The sequence below is a fragment of the Ictidomys tridecemlineatus genome, chromosome 3 (genome assembly GCF_052094955.1).
Source record: "Ictidomys tridecemlineatus isolate mIctTri1 chromosome 3, mIctTri1.hap1, whole genome shotgun sequence".
Lineage (NCBI taxonomy): Eukaryota > Metazoa > Chordata > Mammalia > Rodentia > Sciuridae > Ictidomys > Ictidomys tridecemlineatus.
In genome coordinates, this window is record NC_135479.1 from 211,780,179 (window position 1) to 211,796,102 (window position 15,924).

Below are 15,924 nucleotides of genomic sequence, written 5' to 3' on the forward strand. Positions count from 1 at the left end.
TTTTTTCTGATTTAAGAACTTCCTCCCTCTGAAAGGAAAACTCCAGAGTCAGATGTCTCCCCACTCTCATCTGGTTCTGCAGGTCTGCTGAAGCACTGCTGAATGAGTGGTGCTCAGAGTACTCAGAGACTCAGGGTATGCCAATTATGCTGCAGACAGACGGGCTTCACAAGAGCGAGAACGCAAGTGGAGCACTGCGGAAGCCAGCCCCTGCCTTGCCTGCCTGCTGCAGAGTTCACTGTGCGGGAGGTGCTGCTCACATACTGACCCAGAGTAGTAATGACACAAAGGGACAGAGCCTGTGTCCTTGCTTTTGAGTAAATGCCAGGAGAAGCATGCATGAGTGTGCACACACACACACACACACATGCATACAACACTCTTGCATGCCAGGCACACTTGTACACATGCACACACACACACATACACACACTTGCATGCACTCAAACACATCTAAAACTAATGCTCTTTCTTGCATTGCAATGGGTACATAAGCTTTACAACCAGGAGTAAATCACAACCAGGGGACATTTGGGGAATATTTCCGGCATAGCCATGGGCAGGCAGCGTCTCTACATCGCCTCCTATTCATGTCAGCTGATTCATCCTCAAAAGGAAGAAGCAGAAAGAAACGCAGGATTGTTGGCAAACAGCACTGTTAATCAGGGGATATATAATGACCCAGTGGCTCTCAAGGGGTTCTTAGATTTCAGAGGCTTGTGAAGCAACATGTGTGACGGTCCCTCCCAGGGGAGGCGAGCAGGCACTAATTGAGGTATTGACGGCTCTAAATGAAGCAGAAACCTGCTAGGAAGATTCAGCCTCAAAGAAAATGAGGGCTGCTAAGCAGTGCATGGGGACCTGGGTGGCTTTCACTCACTGCTCCTCCACGCAGGAAGTGTGCTCCCCAAACCAGCTGCGGGTCCCTCACAGCACATGGTCCTGAGCAAAAAAAGCCACAAAAATGACTTCACGAAGCGCGAGAGAGCTCTCCTGGACGACCTCACCAAGCCTTGGTCTTTGTGCATGAATCTCTGCATGGCATCGTTCTCCTTATACAGATGGAAGTCAGATGTAGGAAACATTTAAAACTATCCAAGGGTGCTAGGTGGTGTTTAAAAGCATCCCCTATCCTTTCTCCTGAGGAAAGATTTGTTGCGCCCTTCTCTTCGTCTTTCTTGGAGAGAATTGACACACCAGGCACCAGGGGAGTCTGCCTCATCAGACCCTGTCCGTGGGAGCATCTTAGCTGTGCAGGTCCCTTGGGGCTGGGGCCAGCACCTGCTTCCTCCCTTAGAGCCTCCTATGCCCGGGGTAGGGCTCTGTGTGTTGGACACCTGTTTAAGCTGGGCTCTAAGGTCAGGGCACATAGCCACTAGGTGGCTGCGTGAGTTTGGGTGTACCTGTGTGGACAGCAAATGAGCCTTCACCTTAGTAGGCATGTCCCCATGCCAGGGACAGCATGGAAGGCTTAACCCTAGAGCTGCTTGGAAGGGCCGGGGATGTGAGGTCAGGGGTCAGGGAGGCAGCTCTGCCAGGGACAAGGCTCTCAGAATTGAGTCTGCTTTGGAGCCACCCAGAGGATACCTTAAAGCAGAGATGGCTGTTCCCTGCTCTGGTCCGGGAAGGACCAGAGGGCTTACATGGCTAGCCATTCCCAGGAGAGTGGTGACCAGCTGGGAGAGCCCTGGCCCAGACAATGGCTGAGTCTCACATCAACATTGGCCAATGGCTTCACACAGCCCTTTGGACTGTGGGATATCATTTATATCAAAAAAATATGAATAATACTCAGAAAAAATCTAAATAATGTTTACAGCCAACCCACAATCCTTTCCCCCTGATATTTGCAAAATCACTAAAGTAAAACAAAACAAAACAAAAACCTCTTAGGTGAATATTTTCAGGAAGAGAAAGAATTCATGAACTTGATACCTAAGAAGGAAACCCTAAAGGTGCTTCTCAGTCGGTTTGACTGTGTGAACTTGGAAGAACTCTGGATAGTCATACACAGCAAACAAATAAATAGGCAAAACGGAATTCTAGAAACATGAAAAATTGGCATAATACTGTAATGTGTAACAGACAAAAGGATTACCATGTGATAATGGGGGTTTATAAACATTAAAAAAGGTATTTCAGGAAAATGTAAAAGGATATATTTATATAAATAGAGAGAGAAAGGTAATTTAAAAAGAAAAAAAATGAAAATTTCAATGATTAAATGTCAAGATCCTTGACTTCTTTGGTTATGAAATTAAAAGAATTTCCCTGCCAATGCAAAACAGGCTAAATGCTCAAAGTGTCCTGTTTAGAGACAAGGGCACTCAGCTCCTGCAAAGGGCAATGACAATTGGCACAGCCTTCTGGAAACAGTCTGGCCAGGAGTAGAACATTTTGAATGAACACATCTTTTTGAGTCTACATCCCATTTCTTGGTTTTTAATTCTAAGAATCAATTAATATATATATGGTAAGGGTTAATCTGAATTGTCAACTTGTTTGGAATTAGAGATGCCAAGATCTAAGAGGCTTCTGGATGTGCCAATGAGGGTGAGTCTAGGAGTGATTGGCATGTGGGACAGCCAACTGATATGGAGACCCTCCCTAAGTGTGGGCAGCAGTGCCCAATAGTATGGTGGCCTGGATGGAATAAAAGGTGGAAGAACAAGGGAGCGGCAGCAGATGCAAGCTGGATTCTTCCTGAACGGGTTCTTGATTGCTGCTGCAATCCTCTGAGGATGTAGGACTCCTGATTCTTCACTCTTCCAAAGGGGACTCTGCCAGTGATTCTCCAGGGAGTTTCCAAAAGCCTTCAATCTGGAACTGGGGTAGCACTGTTGATCCTTCTTGTTCTGGGGCTTCAGCTTCTTGGACTGTGCAGCTACGGGTTCCTCCAGCTCTCCAGCCTGCAGACGGCCACTCTGGACTGTCCAGCTTCTGGTGATGTAAGCCTATCTAATAAATCCCCTTTTTATAATCATCCTTCCTATTGATTTTGTTCCTCTAGGGAACATTAATACGTATGCGTACAGTTTACTATAAGAATGTTCCTTGCAACCTTCTTGATAACAGGAGATTGAATCACAGCATAATGTTCATGGTACTTAGGTCATTACATTTCTATAGAATGGAATATTGTCCAGTCATTAAAACACTGAAAACTACACTTAAAGCTCATAAAGATACCTGTATGAGTTTACTTGACGAGGGATACTATAGCAAAATAGGAGACTGAGTGCCTTAAATAACTAGAATGTCTGTCTTTGTAGTTCTGGAGGCTGGAAGTCCAAGATCAGGGTTCCAGGAGGGCTGGTTCCTCCTGAGGCCTCTCTGCTTGGCTCAGGTTTGTCTTCTCCTGTGTCCTACAGATCTTCCCTCTGCACATATCTGTGTCCTGGTGTCCTTTCATAAGGACACAGTCAAGTTGGAGCAGAGCCCAACCCTGAAGACCTGTTTACAGTTATCACCACCTCTGGCCCCGTCTCCACATGAAGTCACGTGGGGAATCAGGGCTTCAGAACGGAAGACTGGGGAGGACGTGATCCAGCCAAGAGCAACAGGCATGACGCACTGTCCACGGAATAAGAGGGCCTGTGCGGCAGGATACCTCTATTATTAAAATATGCCTATAAGTTTTTCTTTGTCTCTTCTCTAAACACATCTTTGAGTGTGTGTGTGTGTGTGTGTGTGTGTGTGTATGTGTATTTATATTTATATAATATATGGAATGAGAATAAAAATGTCTTAAAAGATGATACCTATGTTAATATCAGTACATAATATATAATTTCACTTCCTACTTATTTCCGATTTGTCTAAATATTTTCTAGTAAACATGTTATTTATTTATTTATTTTGCGTTTTATTTAGAGACAGGGTCTCACTGAGTTGCTTAGGACCTCTCTAAGTTGCTGAGGCTGGCCTCCAACTTGTGATCCTCCTACCTCAGTCTGAGAGCCATGGGGATTACAGGTGTGCACCACCAGGCCCAGCTTCCACTTTTTTAAAATACATAAATAAGGTCACGTTTGGAGGTTCTGGGTAATGACTTCTTCATATGGAGACTCGGGGCTCTTAAGGACAAGCATCCCTCCATACAAGCAGAATTCAATGGCCTTTTTGTTCTTGGCCTTGGAAGTTACAGAGCGTTACTTGTGCTGCTGGCCGGGCTGTCCATCAGGGGCAGGTGTCAGTGCGCTCAGGGGCAGGCTCAGCCACAGCTGTTTACTGTCTCACAATTCCGGGGTTGCTAGTCCGAGATCGCGGTCCTAGAAGGACTGATTTCTGGTGAGGCCTCTTTTCCGGGCTTCCAGATGGCCCCCTCTTGCTGTGTCCCCACCTGGCTGTGGAAAGAAGGTGAGCTCTGGTATCTCTTCTTACAGGGACACTGTTTCCAGGGATTTGGGTCCTACTTTCATAAACTGATGTAATCTTTTTGAAAGTTAATTAATTAATTTATTTAATTAGGTATAGATGACAGCCGAATGCATTTTGATTCATTGTGCACAAGTGCAGCACAACTTCTCATTTATCTGGTTGTACATGACGTAGCATTGCACCCTATGTGCAGTCATGTATGTGCCTAGGCTAATGACGTCCACATCATTCCGCCATCTTCCTGCCCCCGTGGCCCCTCCCCACCTCTCCCTTCCTTTGCCCAATCAAAGTTCCTCCATTTTTCTCATGCCCCCCCACCCCCGCCACCATTATGGCTCAGTACTTGCTTATCAGAAAGAATATTCAGCCTTTGGTTTTTTGGGATTGGCTCACTTAGCATGATATTCTCTAACTCCATCCATTTACCTGCAAATGCCATAATTCTGTTCTCTTTTAATGCTGAGTAGTGTTCCATTGTGCATGTGTACCATGGACTATTACTCAGCATGTTATTTTTATCAGCAGAAAAGAAATGGAACGATTGTGCTTTCCACAAAGTAACCCAACAGTGTGAGTTGAAGTTCTTATTAACCAACATCCCTGGTTCAAATCTGGGCAGCCTCACGCCTTTCCAAGAAAGGGCCCAGGACACGCCTTGCCTTTCAGCCTGGACTGGCAGCTCTGCCAGGGCTTCGTTCCTGGGCTGTTCCAGGAAGGGTGCCCTCACCAAAGAAAGTGCGTCCGACTTGAAAAGGCCGGGCATGAGATCCGCCCGGTGAGCTCTTGCCCCCCCACCCCCACCCCCCCGTGTCCCCTGGAGTTTGAGGTGCTGCCTGAGCTCGCGGGCCTCCGTGGCAGGATTCTCACCTCCCGGGAGAAGCTAGAGAAAGACAGTATTTCCTCTCAGCTCCCATGTGAAGTGACAGGGGCTGAGCGAGACTGTGCAGAGAGCCTGTGAACACCACCGTTCTCTGCATCAAGGTCCAGGTTCACCCCCACGGCTTTCCCCTGGGTGGTGGCCGAGGCGTGCCAAGGCAGCTGCGGCAGCCATCTGCCCCCCTCCTGACTCCTCGCCCCATTAAAAACCCAACACCCACCTAAAGCAGCCCGATCCCCGAGGGAGAGCGAAGAACCTTTTGCTCATGACAGGAAGCATCCCTCTGCCTCCAACAAAGGAAAAAGCCCTCCAAACAAGCAGCCCCCAGAGAGAAGACGAGCGCGAGGGTGCTTTCTTTTTTCCTTTTCGGAAGCTCTGAGAGCAAGCTGACAGCTAAATGAGGGGCACCGTTCTGAGGACTCGCAATCAGGATTAATTGCGGGTGAGGTTCTGGGAGCTCAGACAGGCTGACAGTAGCCGCTTGGACAGGGAGTGATCCCCACCTTCTGACAGGGACTGGAGGAGCCGTTGCTATGGCGGATGAGGAGCACCTGCTTCTGCCTTGACAACAGCCCCGGCAGGAGGTTGCTAGGGAAGCAGTGGGGGAGGGTGGCCAGAAGGCTGTGCATCATGTGCGTCCAACCCTGGACCTTCCCGCGCGCACGACACGGGCTTTGAACACCATGACAACCAGGAGGAAACGGGTAAAGACAGGAACTGCCTCGTGTTTTCTAGACTCCAATCAGAGGGGTGTGCACCTGCCGGGGCTCCCACACCTGTCCCTCGTCTTCGTCCCTCCTGTCCACTCTTGATGTCCACTCATCTGTTCGCATGGTCTCAATGATGTATTTATAAAGCCCTGACCCCCTGTCCTGAGCTGCAAGTCCGTCCCATAGGTGCATCCCATGGGATGGCTCGCCATGCCCCCGCACTCACCATGGCAAACGCAAACGTGGTCCCTGCCACCAAACCCCTCCCTCTCCCTGTTCCTGTGTCCCAGGCTCCAGCGTGGACCGACTCCAAGACCCCACGGCCAGTCAGGAACCTGGTCCTTTATGGTCTGCATTCATAGCTTCTTCAGTCAGACTTGCCCTTTCTCGTCCTGGGCCTCACGTTAGGTGTGGCCTTAATCAGGACGGTCGTGCTGGGTGGGCCAGGGTGCTCTCCCTGATGATCTGTCTGTCCCTTCTGTCTCTCCTGGCTCCAGCCTGTTACAGGTCTCTGCCAGGTCTGCTCCCAAAGTGTCACTTCCAGTAGACATCCTTGCTTGCAATTGGCAACGGCATCTTGTTATTCACAATAAACTCAGTTTCCACAGCTTCAAATTAAAGACACTTTCTAATCTTGCTGCAAACTTTGGTTGTGGCTCCCAACCACTCTTGTCCTTCACCCAAACAGTCAGGTGGCACACTCACTTCACAAGCCGCCCCCTGTTGTTTTGTGCTCTAGGAACATAACTTTCCTTTTCCACGCATGGCCGGCTGCCAGTGTTGGGCCTGGTGGAAAATCATCTGTTTCCCAGGCTGAATTCTGTGCGATGGTGTTGACCTTACGTCCCATCCCCTCCACAACCCCCCTTGGCCTCCCCTCTGCAGGCGGGCTCCTTCTCTGAAGTCCTATCACATTTAATGAACACATCACACACATAACCATCGTGGTCTTTTGGCATTAGTTTTTAAAAACTATCCACTTTGAAATGTAGACCTACAGGGAGTTGCAATACTAGCATGGAATCCTGTGCCCTTCACCTGGCTTTTCACAGAATTGCCATGCTAAGTGATTGAGGCACAATATGGAAATCAGGAAAGTGACATTAGGACATTACTAGTCACCATTATTGAATAGACAGTACACCTCCACCACCTTCTATCCTGCATTCAGGTGTGTGTGTGTGTGGGGGGGGTCTCCACCCCAGCAGGGGACCCCGTCAAGTCACAGAACTGTGCATTGCCACAGGTCCTCCGGTCTTGACCTTTGTATTTGTGCCTAGCCCCACCCACCCCTGTTCCTGTCCCTAGGAAGTACTGACTTATCCTCCATCTCTGCAGCTTTGCTGTTTTGAGGATGTTTTGTAAACATGGCCTTTGGAGGCTGACAGGTCCAGCAGGTCACTGTGTGCTGGGCGGCTGGTCCCCTGTTACTGCTGAGCAGTACTATTCCATGGAATGGACAGACGGATTCCTTGGCTGGTCACTTGCTGAGGAACATTTGGGCTGTTTTCACGATCTGGCTGTTATGAGTAGAGCCACTGTGACCATGCCTGTACAGGGTCATTTTGTGAATATAAGTTTTCATTTCTCTGAGAAAAATGCCCGAGAGTATGCCTGCTGGTTCACATGGGAAGTGTATGTCCAGGTTTATAAAAAATTGCCAAACGGTTTCCCAGGGCTGCATCATTTTACATTCTCACCAGCACCGTGTGAGAGAGGCTTGGTTTCTGGGCATCTTCTCCAGCTTGTGTCATTATAATTGTTTGTTTGTTTGTTTTTTAATTTGCACTGTGTTCTTTTCTTAAAATTTATTTTTTTAATTAGGTGCATATGACAGAAGAATGCATTTTGATTCATTGTACACACTGCATAACTGCAGCACAACTTCTCATTTCTCTGGTTGTACACAATATAGTATAGCTCCATATGTGCAGTCATACATGAACCGAGGGCAAGGATGTCCATCTCATTCCATCATCTTTCCTGACCCCCTCCCCTCTCCTCCCTCCCCCCCCTTTGCCCAATCAAAGTTCCTCCATTTTCCCATGTCCCACCCCCCCCCCTTTGTTTTGGGGGGATTGGCTAACTTCGCTTAGCATATCTCCAACTCCACCCATTTACCTGCAAATGCCATGATTTTATTATCTTTTAATGCTGAATAATATTCCATTGTGTATCTATACCACAGTCTCTTTATCCATTCATCTATTGTAGGGCATCTGGTTTGCTTCCACAGTTTAGCTATGGTGAATTGAATTGCTATAAACATTGATGTGGCTGCAGTACTATAGTATGCTGATTTTAAGTCCTTTGGGGATGGACTTGAGGAGTAGGATAGCTAGGTCAAATGGTGGTTCCATTCCAAGTTTTCCAAGTAATCTCCATATTGCTTTCCAGAGTGGTTGCACCAATTTGCAATCCCACCAGCAATGTATGAGTGTGCCTTTTCCCCACAACCTCACCAATACTTATTGTTGTTTGGATTCTTGATAACTGTCATTCTGACTGGTGTGAGATGAAATCTTAGTTTCGATTTGCATTTCTCTAACTTTCTCTAACTAGAAATGTTAAAATTTTTTTCATATATTTGTTGACTGATTGTATATCTTCTTCTGAGAAGTGTTTGTTCAGCTCCTTACCCCACTTATTGATTGGATTGTTTGTGGGTTTTCTTGGTGTTAAGTTTTTTGAGTTCTTTATATATATCCTAGAGATTCTGCTATATCTGAGGTGTGTGGGGCAAATGCACTGTGTTCTTAACTGTGTGTGAAGCATTATTGGATTCTTAATGCATAGACCTATCTATGTATCAGTTGGGTGGATGGGACATTTCCAAAGGCCTGATGTGGCCTGTGGACAGCACTGTAGGGGCTCTCACCAATGCCCCCCCCCCATGTCTGACCTGGAACTATATGGCACTCTCCAGCTGGTGTTCGCTAGAGGAGGTACTTTATCCATTCTTCAATCTCTCCCTCCATCACTGCTTTCCAGATTGTAAACTCCCTGAGGCCACAGATTTTGTCTTAATTGCTTGGGATCCTAGTTGATGGCCCAGTAGCTGCTATACACACATGTATTTTGTCATGGGAGGCTGATATTCTGGAACTTTCTTCACAAAGGAGGAAGAATGTTCGAGGCAGAGAGTAACTCAGAAGTGTAATGCGGCCTGGCTGTATGGGCACTAAAGGTGACTCCAGGTAAGCAGTCTGCAGAGCGGGAGTGATGCAGAGGTGAGACTGCAGGTGGGTCAGGTGTGGAGTGGGAACATGGAGTTATGATGGTCTCCTCAACAACTCTAGGCAGGAGGCAGACTTCTCACTTTATATATTGCAGTCAAAGACGGTGGACTACAGAACATGTCTTGTTTGACTCAGTTTAAAATGAGTCATGACCTTAGTCTTTGATAGTCTGCTATTGTTTTGACTTCACCAATGACTTTAGTCTCCTGTGCTCTTACTTATTTTTTGGTCTACTTGATCTGCCAACGTTTGAGAAGAGCATGCTGGAATCAGTGTTCTGTTTCTTTTCCTTCTACTGAATTCTAGTAGCTTTTATTATGTTTGGAAACAACGATCCGCATACAAAGGCTTCTTACTGCATGCTATGGATTATCCAAGGGACCTTTGGTCAAGATGGCGCCATCTTGTCTGCTTGGGTAAATTCTATTTTGCTTTAAATAAAGACTGAGTTGCCTGCCTTTGTGCATGTGTGCACTTTCTGGGCTCAACGTTATCCCCCATCTCTGAGAAGTGCTGCTGCCTCCCCAAAGATACTCCATTCCTATGTGACGAATGCTCTGAGCTGCAAATGGGAGATCTTGTGCTTTGAAATCTTCCAGGTTCTGGAGCTCTTCTAAGTTCTCTGCTGTCTGGGAGGACTGCCTTTCTCTCTGCACCACGGGCATGGGGCAGTGGGGGTCTTACAGATATTTGGTGAAATACCCTTTGTTTTCCTTACATCATAATTCCAGCCTTGTGAAATTTCATTTCCAGTCCCTGGAGCTCCAGGCTTGCAGATATTAGGCTTAGTTTCCTCCTCAGATGACAACTTCATTTCCCCATCAAAATGAACTGCCTGCCTCTTTGCCTGAGTAACAGGGGTTAGACCCAGTCTGTGGGACAAAAAGCTTCCAGTGGAATGGTCCCACCAGACCTCTATGATTTGAATCCCAGCAGCTCATGTGACAGGTCAAGCTGAGCCTCTTGCTCTTCAGTGGTCAGTAGAGGGTTGGAGATACCAGATGCCCATGCGCCAATCAATAGCTCCCCTGCAGATCTGCAGTAGCTTGCTGGGGGCTACTGTGGGGGAAATGTGGGGGACTGTTTTCCAGTTGCAGATGAACATTTGATTTGTTGTACTTTTACATGTCCTCTTATAATTTATGAGGAAATATTTCATTCACACAAAAAGAACAGAGAAGGACATAAGGAACACCTGTATGCCCTGGTAGATGCATCTCCCTCTCATGCGACCCAGGTAGCTGCTCATCTCTGCTCTCTCCACCCTTATTTTGTAATGAAATGTCAGGTCCCTGTGGTTTGGGGGCTATGCAATGAGAAGTAACCACAAAATTCATTCAATGATGAAATTTTCTCATATGACCTCTTTAAACCACAGGGTGGGTGCTATAGGTCCTAGGCTGGTGCTCTGTTCTGTGGTAGCTTCTTGTTTCAGGTCCATGTTGGTTTGCCTAGCTGGGGTGGTGGGAACAGAGAGAGCCCATCCTATCCGATGGCGTATGAGTATGGTCATTGGCTATGGCTGGCAGTGTGATGTCACATGTCACAACTGATAGTAGACATAGTAACCAAGTGCCCATACTTCATCCCTTGAGGATACTCTTTTTTATAAATTATTATTTTAATTACACAAGTTTATGGGGAACAGTAACTTGAGACACATATGTAATGTGTAATGAGCAAATCAAAAACACACTTTCATGGGTCTAGAATTTTCTCTAAGGTTATGCCTCTGCTCCTGTATGACACAGATGGTCCCCAACTTACGATGGCCCAGCTTCATGATGGTGCAGAAGCAATACACATTTGGAAGAACTACTTCAGTTTTGAATTTGGATCTTTTCTGGGGCTTGGCTAGAGACAGGCAGTGAGTCCTCTGGACATGCCGCAGTGGCAGCGGCCCTGGCTCCTGGCTGGCCCTGCCTCACCAAGGGGATGGCAGGACTGGGTGTGCTGTGTGGCTGAGCCAGAGCCCGTGGCAGCTCAGGTATGCCCAGTGCAGTCTGGACTCAGGCTGGGCTGATCAGGAGCAGCCCCTTTGGAAATCAAGAAGTCTTCTGACTCAAGAGAATTTAAGCATTCTTTCTTCTTTTTTCTCCCATCTTCAAAAGTGAACCTGGCATAAATAAGTCTGTTAAGAGTAACTTATTTTGATTCATGTATTTGGTAACTTATTTTGATTTACGTATTTGAGGAAAGATGGGTCACTGGAGCCACCTTTCCTGGTGGAACACAAAAGCAGCTGTCTGGCAGCCGTCTCCCCATGAGGACGGCAGATCCTCACACTTCTCCGGCTCTGTCTACCAGTGAAGGGATTATATAGGGACCAGGACAAATGGCCCTGAGAATCAGAAAGATGAGACACTTGCTTGGAGCAGACAGTCACCGGCCAGGGTTCTGTGGGCTCCTCGGGTGGCCACGGGTGGCTCTCGGTGTTGACTTGGTGCACCTGCACATAGATGATGCTCAGTGGCAAGAATCCACTGGTCTCTCCTGATGCTCAGGGAGTCCAAGGTTCCCAAACCTCCAGACATTCACTTTAAAGGCACAGATTGGTCCTACGGTAGCCAGGTTTGACTGTGACCTGAGACACCAGGACTGAGCCTATCAAAGCCAGAGAAGGGAGGTGTCAGTTTGCAGAGGGCTGGAGCTGAGGGAGAGCAGTGGAGCCCGGGGAAGGCCTCCCGTGTGCCTTGGAGCAGAGGGGACTTGACCCAGCCGTCTGGAGCTGTGGGTGGGTTGGCCGAGCGTCCTCAGTGGGAGCAGTGCAGGGCAGTCCATGTGGCCACGCTCTGAAATATTACACTGCCACTCCCACCCCTGTACCGACGTGCCACAGCTGTTCTCTCCCGTGGTCCTTTGGTTCCCATGCAGGTTGGTCTACCAAGAGCGAAGGCCACACTTCCTGTTAAGCAGTTCTCTTCCCATTGGATAATTTGAGGATAAACCTACAATCAAGGCACAAATGAGGTTCCTGAGCAGAGGAGCAGGGGCCACAGCCATTCTGTCAGAGCCTTCAGTGATGCCTGGGAGTCCTTGGGGAGGGGTGGGAGCAGTAGCCGTTGGTGTTCCTGTGAAATGAGCTCCTTTTCTGGAAACTTCCATGACTGCCTGAACACAGAAAGGGAGCTGTCTAGGAGTGGCCAGGTACTGCCCTTCTCAGACGCGACCTGCACATGGGTCTTATGATAACAGTGGACCTTTGGAGATCCAGAGCAAGGGTCTCTTCAGTGAGAGGAGCTCTCTGTCACTCTCCCTGCAGCACCCCAGAGGGGGATCAGTCCCACTCAGTCCCCCAATGAAGTTAATGAAGTTAAATTGCTCAGATAATCAGCCTAGTGCCTGAGGGAGAGCCAGGGAGCTAGGAGCAAGGCTGGAAAGAGCTAGATTGCTACAAAATGCGTTTCGCGTCGTCTGGTGGATGCCGTCGTCGTGGGGAGACCGCTGTGAGACAGCTGCTTTTGCGTTCCACCAGGAAGGATGGCTCCAGTGACACATCTTTCCTCAGTAACAAGATGGCAGGCCCGTGCGCACTGCAGGATGCTGCTTGCTCAGTCCCCACCCTTGGCGCACGGAGAAGGCACATCGTCTTTGTGAGGTGGCTGCAGTGTGCTGGGTCACGGAGACCCCTCAGTGTGTGTGTTACAGGAAAATGGTGCTTTTTTTGGGAGGGGGGATGATATTTTCCACTTTAATTTCCATCCCTCAGAGTGGACAGAGTTGTGACCCTCCTCCAAAAAATGTCCCCATCCTGACCCCTGGGACGCCAGAATGTGACCTCATCTGAAATCAGGATCTTTGCAGATTAACTGAGCTGAGGATCTCAAGGTGAGCTCATCCTGAATTGGAGTGGACCTTAAGTCCAAGGTAAGAGACAGAAAAGGAAACGACCTACAGACAGGGGAGAGGCCACGTGAAGACAGAGGCCAAGCTTGGAGTGGCGGGTCCACAAGCCAAGGGGTGCCAAGGAGTGCAGGTGACCAGCAGGAGCCGGAGAGGGAATGGACAGAGGCTCCCTCAGAGCTTCCAGAGGAACCGGCCCCACTGACGCTTTGATTGTAGACATCTGTCCCCTGGAACTATTGGAGGACAAGCCACCCAGAAGGGGGGTAATTCATTATATCTAGCAGAGGAAATGAATGCCATTCCCAAGAATACTTAAATAGCATGACACGGGTGATTACATTTCGTGAAACTTTTAAGTATTGCCTCGTATTGTCCCTTCATGTTACATGCTGTGCTGTATCTCGTATGCCAAGGTTTACCCAGGAAGCCCGCACATAAGGAGACCCAGGTGACAGGTGGACTGTGCGTAAGCCACAAGGCCAAGGAAGCCGCTTCCTGGCATGCACATGGGTTTAGGAGCCTCATGAAGTTGATAGGAACAAACAGCTTTTAAGTTGCCGCCCAAATACATGTGCATCCGCCTTTACTGCACCGTGAACTGCTGATGGCTCCGCTGTGTGCACACGTCTGTCTTTTCAAGGCAGAGAGCTTTAACACCTGAAGACTGCAGGGGAATCCATGGAACTTTGGGGGTTCCACACAGAACACATCTAGGCGGCCACTGCCGACTATTTCTAGAAGCAAAGAGACACCGCTAGTTGGCGGTATGGAGAGGGGAAGAGGCGGCCAGGACAGACTTTGTGAGGACAGCAGGCGGGATATGGGCTCCTTCTCCGTGAAGCTGAGTCAAGACCAGTTCCCAGAGGCAGCCCCTCACAGTCCTGCATGGTCATGGCTTAGGACTTTGGAATCTTCCAGTGTCCCCACACAGGGGGCTAAGGAGGCCAGCTTCAGAAAGGGGGAACCGTTCTCCCCTGAAGGCAGAACCTCCCCCTTTCAGCATCTCCTTTATAATGGCACCTGAGGCCCTTGGCACAGCCGTTTAGAGTCCCCTCCAATCTGTGGCTACAAGGGAGGAAGATGGAGCACAACCCTCCTTAGCAAACTCTGAGGCCATAGGAACCCGGTTTCCAAGAACTGGGCACAGTGTGCTTCCTCCTACCTCCACCCCCAGGACCTTCCTTCATGTACTGGAAAGGGCACCCAGCACTTCCAACACACCCACCTGCTGCGTGAGGGCCAGGAGGGTCTGAGTCTTGGGTTAGCCCTGAGGACTTCGGCTCCAGTTCCCAGGCTCTGGAATGACCTAGCTCCAGTACTCAGGAGCCCTAATTGGAGAACTCACATTCTTCTTAATTCCCTCATGATAAGCCCTAAAGATACAGGGAGGTCCCTCTAAAATGTCCAGTCACCCTCCATACCACTTCCCTGTGAGGAGTGAACTTCAAATCTCAGGTGTCACACAAGACGGATTAAAACACTGTCATTTAACTTTAAGTAATAGCTGAGCCTGTATCCTGATTTCTACATCATCACCTGTGTTTTACGAGTGCACTGTGGTTATGCCTAATATTGGGTTTGACTTTGACACGCCTAACAAGCTAGGAATGTGACTTTCTCCAATTCAGTCCCCACTACCTTCCCCTCCCTCCCTCCCTCCCACTGTGCTCTCTTCCTCCACAGATCGTCCTTCTATGTATTTTTAGTTTATTAAAGTTCATGCTTTATAGACATGACCTATTTTATCTTGCTTTCACCCTATATTGATGGGGGCAGGGGAGGTTTCACACCCCTGGCTCTGTGGGTCCCATGAGCCCCCATGTCTTCCACCTCTGTCCTGCCAGAGGTCTGCCCCTTCTGTACGGGCTCTGATGTAGTTTGGGGCTTAAATGCTTCTCCGGGCAGCTGCTCCGTCTCTCCCACGAGACCTGTGCCTTCTGCCAAGCCTCATTCTTGGTACCGAGCGGGTGTGTCCTGGCCCGTCGCTGAGCCTCCCACCTCATTCCCCTTCATTTGTCCATTCAGTTTCACAAATATTTATCACATGCCTGGACGGCAGGCACCAAAGTGGGTGCTGGGGGTGTACAGTGGTGAGGTCATCAGTCACTGTCCCGATGGAGTCACTTTCCCAGACAGAGAAGGAACCAGCGAGTACGTGGGGATGGCACATCTGGCTAGGTATGACGGCTGGGTGACGGTGAAGCCTGCCTCTGTCCTTGGTGGAGGTATCAGGTAACTTGTTGCCCAGCCCATGCTGCTGGAAATGCCCCTTTTCCAGCCTGGCCACCCTTTAGCTATCCTGGCCACTGCAGGCCGCAGAGTTCAAGCACTCACAGGTGGGAGCCCGTGTTCTAAGACACCTGTGCTCCGGAAGCATCTGGGGTGGCGTGGGCCAGGTGTAAGCAGGGTGCTGATGTTGCATAGGGAGATAAGGTGAGATATGAAGGTGGGTCTGTTAGTGCCTAAGTGAGGCGGTCCCTGTAGGCCAAATCAATGGTGAACGAGTGCCATTTGTCCAAAAGCTTTACCAAAGCAATAGGGCTGCCTCTTTCTCCTTTTTTTAAACCCTTGCATGTTTGCATCCAAGACTCCCCCGAGGAGGGCCCAACTGTAAAACTGGACTTCACACCAGCATCCTTCTGTAGAGTCAGTGATAAGCAAGCCAAGATACGCAACCATTTCTGTTGGTCTCCTATCAAAAATGGGATCTATTTTTTTAATGAGATTTTTACCAAGCCAGTGTTTTCCTAAAAACCTTAGACAACACCTGGAGGAGAGGTATGCCTCTCTTGCTTGAACTCAGAGACTTCTGTGTGGGTATCTATAATCAGCTTCCTCTATCAATCCCTAATCCAGGACAAAACCTGGACTA

The 15,924-nt window shown here is 48.7% G+C and overlaps 1 protein-coding gene and 1 long non-coding RNA gene across 9 annotated transcripts in view; one reads left to right on the plus strand and one right to left on the minus strand.

Moving 5' to 3' along the window:
- The window catches only part of Dscam (DS cell adhesion molecule), a 660,878-nt gene that overhangs the window by 140,507 nt on the left and 504,447 nt on the right, over positions 1-15,924 (minus strand). The window lies entirely within an intron of this gene.
- On the plus strand, positions 2,696-3,638 carry LOC110597958 (uncharacterized). The gene is made up of 2 exons (XR_002483754.3): positions 2,696-2,948; positions 3,372-3,638. It is a non-coding gene; the product is annotated as an uncharacterized LOC110597958 (long non-coding RNA).